The 6,301-nt window shown below is 43.3% G+C and overlaps 1 non-coding gene across 1 annotated transcript; it reads left to right on the top strand.

The window, feature by feature from the left end:
- The first annotated feature begins 1,785 nt into the window (after positions 1-1,785).
- LOC140274208 (U5 spliceosomal RNA) lies at positions 1,786-1,899 on the top strand. Its single transcript, XR_011908183.1, has one exon. It is a non-coding gene; the product is annotated as a U5 spliceosomal RNA (small nuclear RNA).
- The last annotated feature ends 4,402 nt before the right edge of the window (positions 1,900-6,301 follow it).

Below are 6,301 nucleotides of genomic sequence, written 5' to 3'. Positions count from 1 at the left end.
CTGAACCACCTCCGCTCCCTGTTTTGATCATATATGGTCTGGCAATACTACCTTTTCTTACCCGTTTGTGAGTAATTATGGCTGGACATTCACACCTACTTGCAGCCGAACACAACCTCTCTCGCTTTTGATGATGTATGGACCGGCATTTTTACCTATTCTAACACATTTTTCAGCAATTATGGTCGGAGATTCACACCTACTCACAGCCGAACAACTCCGCTCCCGCATTTGATGATGTATAGTCGGGCATTCTCACCCTTTCTCATCAGCTTTTTGAAAATTATGATCTGACATTCACACCTACTTCCAGTCGAACAGCTCTGCTCCCGCTTTTGATTATGTTTGGTTAGATATTCGAACCTTTTCTCAACTGCTTTTTACAAACTTTGGTTGGACGTTCACAATATCTTGCAGCCGAACACCTCCGCTTCCGCTTTTGATGGTGTATATTCGGGCATACGAACCTTTTCTTACCCGCTTTTTACAAACCAAGGTCGGACTTTCACACCTTCTCTTAGCTGAACAACTCCGCTCCCTCTTTTGATTGTGTACAGTCGGGTAATTTAACCTTTTCTTACCCGCTTTTTACCATCTATGGTCGGACATTCACACCGTCTTACAGCGGAACACCTCCGCTCCCTCTTTTGATGATGTATGGTTAGGCATTCGCACCTTCTCTCACCCGCCTTTTACTATGGTCGGCCATTCACAGCTTCCTCTCCACCATACTTGTATGGTGGGATATTCACACCCACTTGCATCCGAAGACCTCCGCTTCCGCTTTTGATGGGAACTGACAACATAAGAAGTCCGGACATACTTTGATAGTATATGAATAAGTGGGTAGCTACTGACAAGCATTAAGCATGTCACACAGCCCAAACATATAACATTTCAGGACACACCACACAGTTAACAACCACAGTGAAGCGTGTCAAAGCCCAAACATGTAACATTCAACAAGACACTTACACAACACATTCAAATCAAACAGTCAGACAACATACAAGAACATATACCCCAGCCGGCATTGCTCCCTGCCTATTTTCGTACAGCACACTATGTGTGCGCACACCTTTATTCACAAACTCTTCAACTTATACTCTTTCACCGAAGTTGCTACAGCTCGATTGGCCGAATACCCTTTGATCCTATTTCGGTGAATTTGACATCTGCCTTACATATAACAGATTAGCGGTTTAGCAGTTTTAATTTAGTTTGAGTGAAGGAATTCATTTTATAGCAAAATCCGAAATCGTGAAGAACTCATGAAAGTAAGCTTATTCTCGGATTCCTGAAACTTTAGATTTGCTCTTTCTTTTACTGCAAAGTACACGTTGTTTTTTTTGTTTAAATCTTTCTAGACATGGTAAATATTAAGGACAAAGCAGTTTTCACATAGTTTGAGTGAAGGAATTCATTTTATAGATAAAATCCCAAGAGTCTGATGGGAAAAGAGAGTGAATGCGAACTACTTTAACACGGCTATGGGAGCGAGCCGAGTGTGGGCTAACCAGGAGAATTGCTTGAAAGAAATGCGACCCCGAATGAGCGGTCAGAACAAAGCCTCAATACGGGATTCTCGTGGTGTTTTTGTTGCTGCCTTGTCTTTTGCACAGAGTAAAAGACATGGCAGCCATCGAATAGGGCCCGATTGTTCCTACTTGGTCAGCCGAGGAGCAAGGGGGGGGGGAGCAAGTGTCTCAACCAAGCAAAACTCACCATGGGGAAGGTGGCTATGCCAACAAGCCTGATGCCCTGCTCCCGCAGTGACGGATAATCGTACTCTGGTTTCTCTTCATAACGTACAAGTCTTTCGCCTTTTACTAAAGATTTCTGTGGAGAGCAGCACTAATGAGTTGTTTCTATTTTTGGCAGGCTTTACCTTTGCGGGTGAAGCCCTTTCTGTCTGTGCAAAAGAAATCTTGTTACTGTGCAGAGTGACTTCTCTGAGTAGAGTCGCCTTACTTGTTGCGACTGTGCCGATGTTCGAAGCTGGAGTGCAAAGTTGTTGCTTGAATGGTGCTTGCTGGAGCGTGCGGGAGTGCAAAGTTATACCATTTAAAAGGGCTGAAGAGTGCTCAGTGCAGCGGGTGGGCGACACTCTGGCCACCTTGAAAACCGAGGTTACATCCACTACCAGGGGCAGCCCAAGTTCTGCCGCAAGTGTGGTGAGCATGGGCACCTGGTTGAGGCTTGTACCAAGGTGTTATGTGGGAAGAGCAGAGAAATTGGGCAAACTTTTGGAGAGTGTCCAAATGGCAGGAAATGTAATCTCTGTGGAGAATTAAATCACCTCTTCAGAGATTGCCCTAAATCTTTTGCCAACAAATTAAAGACGGTAAAGCCACAGTCAAGCCAACAAAGAGAAGGACCAAAGGTGGCAGTTGGTGAACAAAGTGAAGAGGTTGACCCAATAAATTCAAACTTCCCGCCAAAAGCTTGGATTGGAAGTGAGGAGCAAAAAGGGGAGGGGCCTGTAGAGGCCTCACCACTCAGTGTTGAAGTCTGTGAGAATTCACAGGCAGAGGGTGGAGCTACGCTAAATGAGGAGGAAGAGCAGACAGGTGAGTCTAGTGAAGATACTCACCTCCCCGAAGGTCAACAGAAGGTCAATTTGTTGATAGGCATTCATTTATTTCTTCACTTCTGATGAAGTTTCAACAATAAACAACAAACTTTGTATTATTAGAAAGAACCAGAATCATTCTTCAGGAATCCGAAAATAAGCTCTATTTTATGAGTTATGCACGAATTCGGATTCTCCTATAAAACGAATTCATTAACTCAAACCAAGTTAAGACTGCTTTGTCCTTCATATTTATTCATGTCTAATCAAGTTTCAACGATAAACAACGTTGTACTTTGTAGAATGAGAAAGAACTTCTTCAGCAATAAGCATCTCTCGACATATGACGAAGTACAGATTTTGCTATAAAATTAATTCCTTCTATCAGCCTGACTTAAAACTGTTTGTCCTCCTTATTTATCCACTTCAAATCAAGTTTCAACAAATAAAAAAAAGTTGTAGTTTGAGAAAGTACAACTTAATCTTCAGCAATCAGTATAAAAAGAGGTGCAAATGCCAACCATACATACCTACAAGGTGGAGCGGAAGTATTCAGCTGCAAGTAGGTGTGAATGTTCGACTATAATTTGTAAAAAGCGGGTAAGAAAAGGTTCGAATGCCCGACTATATATTAACAAAAGCGGGAGGAGAGGTCTTCGGATGAGAGTGGGTGAGAATTTCCAACCATAATCTATAAAATACGGTGAAAAAAAATATGTGAATGCCTCATAGAACACTAAAAGCGGAAGTGTTCGGCTGCAAGAAGGTGTGAATGTCCGACTATATTTGGTGAAAAGCAGGTGAAGCAAGGTCTGAATGCCCAACCTTATATCATCAAAAGCGAGATCAGAGGTGTTTGGCTGCAAGAAGGCCATAGTTTTCCAAAAGCGGGTAAGGTGCGAATGTCCGACTAAATATCAACCAAATTTGGGGCGGAGGTCTTCGGATGCAAGTGGGTGTGAATATCCCACCATACAAGTATGGTGGAGAGGAAGCTGTAAATAGCCGACCATAGTTTGGAAAAAGCGGGTAAGAAAAGGTTTGAATGCCCGAACATACACCATCAAAAGAGGGAGCGGAGGTGTTCCGCTGTACGAAGGTGTGAATGTCCGACCATACTTGGTAAAAAGCGGGTAAGAAAAGGTTAAAATACCCGACTGTACACAATCAATAGCGGGAGCGGAGTTGTTCGGCTACAAGAAGGTGTGAAAGTCCGACCATGGTTTGTAAAAACCGGGAAGAAAAGGCTCGAAAGCCCGACTATACACCATCAAAAAGAAGGTTTGAATGTCCATCAATAATTGCTTTAAAACAAGAAAGTAAATTTTCGAATATCAAACCGCACATGATCATAAGCGGGAGAGGAGGTGTTCGGCTGCAAGAAGGTGTGAATGTCCACCCATAATTCATGAAAAATGGGTAAAAAAAAAGGTGCGAATGCCTAACAATACATTATCAAAAGCAGGTGTGAATGTCAGATCATAATTTGTAAAAAGCTGATGAGAAAGGGTGTGAATACCCGACTATACACCATCAAATGCGGGAGCGGAGGTGTTCGGCTCTGAGTAGGTGTGAATGTCCGACCATAATTGCTGAAGAATGTGTTAGAAAAGGTAAGAATGCTGGACCATACATCATCAAAAGCGGGAGAGGTGGTGTTCGGCTGCAAAAAGGTGTGACTGTTCGACTAAAGTTTGTAAAAAGTGGGTAAGACAAGGTGCGAATGCCTGACAATGTATCATCAAAAGCGGGAGCGGAGGTGTTCAGCTGCAAGAAGGTCTACATGTCCATCAATAATTGCTAGAAAACATGAAAGAAACTTTTCGAAAATCAAACCGCACATGATCATAAGTGGGATAGGAGGTGTTCAGCTGCAAGGTGTGAATGTCCACCCATAATTCCTGAAAAATGGGCAAAAAAAAGGTGTGAATGCCCAACCATACATCATCAAAAGCAGGAGTGGAAGTGTTCGGCTACAAGAAGGTGTGAACGTCCAACCAAAATATGTAAAAAGAAGTTAAGAAAAGGTTCGAATATCCAACCAAACATAATCAAAATCGGGAGCAAAGCTGTTCGACTGCAAGTAGGTGTGAATGTCAGATCATAATTTGCAAAAAGCTGATGAGAAAGGGTGAGAATGCCCGACTATACATCATCAAAAGCGGGAGCGGAGTTGTTCGGCTGTGAGTAGGTGTGAATCTCCGACCATAATTGCTGAAAAATGTGTTAGAAAAGGTAAAAATGCCGGTCCATACATCATCAAAAGCGAGAGAGGTTGTGTTCGACTGCAAGTAAGTGTGAATGTCCAGCCATAATTACTCACAAACGGGTAAGAAAAGGTAGTAGCCAGACCATATATGATCAAAACAGGGAGCGGAGGTGGTTCAGCTGCAAGAAGGTTTGAATGTCAAACTAAAGTTCAAATATATTAACAAAAGCGGGAGGAGAGGTCTTCGGATGAGAGTGGTTGAAAATTTCCAACCATAATGTATAAAATGCGGTGAAAAAAAAGGTGTGATAGAACACTAAAAGGTGGAGCGGAAGTGTTCGGCTGCAAGAAGGTGTGAATGTCCGACTATATTTGGTGAAAAGCAGGTGAAGCAAGGTCTGAATGCCCCACCTTACATCATCAAAAGCAAGATCAGAGTTGTTTGGCTGCAAGAAGGCCATAGTTTGCCAAAAGCGGGTAAGGTGCGAATGTCCGACTAAATATCAACAAAATTTGGGGCGGAGGTCTTCGGATGCAAGTGGGTGTGAATATCCCACCATACAAGTATGGTGGGTGGAGAGGAAGCTGTGAATAGCTGACCATAGTTTGGAAAAAGCGGGTAAGAAAAGGTTTGAATGCCCGAACATACACCATCAAAAGAGGGAGCGGAGGTGTTCCGCTGTACGAAGGTGTGAATGTCCAACCATACTTTGTAAAAAGCGGGTAAGACAAGTTTAATATACCCGACTGTACACAATCAATAGCGGGAGCGGATGTGTTCGGCTACAAGAAGGTGTGACAGTCCGACCATGGTTTGTAAAAAGCCGGTAAGAAAAGGTGCGAATGTCCGACAATGTATGATCAAAAGAGAGAGCGGAGGTTTTCGGATACACGAAAGTTTGAATGTCCTACCATAGTTTGTAAATAGCGGGTAAGAAAAGGTTCAAATGCCCGACTATACACCATAAAAAGCGGGAGCGGAGGTGTTCCGCTGTAAGACGGTGTGAATGTCCGACCATAGTTGGTAAAAAGCGGGTAAGAAAAGGTTAAAATACCCGACTGTACAAAATCAATAGCGGGAGCGGAGTTGTTCGGCTACAAGACGGTGTGAAAGTACGACCATGGTTTGTAAAAAGCAGTTAAGAAAAGGTTCGAATATCCAACCAAACATAATCAAAAGCGGGAGCAGAGCTGTTCGACTGCAAGTAGGTGTGAATGTCCAGCCATAATTACTCACAAACGGGGGAAGAAAAGGTAGTATTGCCAGACCATACATGATCAAAACAGGGAGCGGAGGTTCAGCTGCAAGGTGTGAATGTCTGACTATAGTTTGTAAAAAGCGGGTAAGACAAGGTGCGAATGCCCGACAATGTATGATCAAAAGAGAGAGCGGAGGTGTTCGGCTGCAAGGTCTGAATGTCCAACCATAATTTGTAAAAACCGGGTAAGAAAAGGCTCGAAAGCCCGACTATACATCATCAAAAGCGGGAGCGGAGGTGTTCAGCTGCAAGAAGGTGTGA

Source organism: Leuresthes tenuis, unplaced genomic scaffold, assembly GCF_036924035.1.
Source record: "Leuresthes tenuis unplaced genomic scaffold, fLeuTen1.0.hap1 SCAF_17, whole genome shotgun sequence".
NCBI classification, from domain to species: Eukaryota; Metazoa; Chordata; class Actinopteri; order Atheriniformes; family Atherinopsidae; genus Leuresthes; species Leuresthes tenuis.
This window is presented reverse-complemented; position numbering and strand designations above follow the sequence as displayed.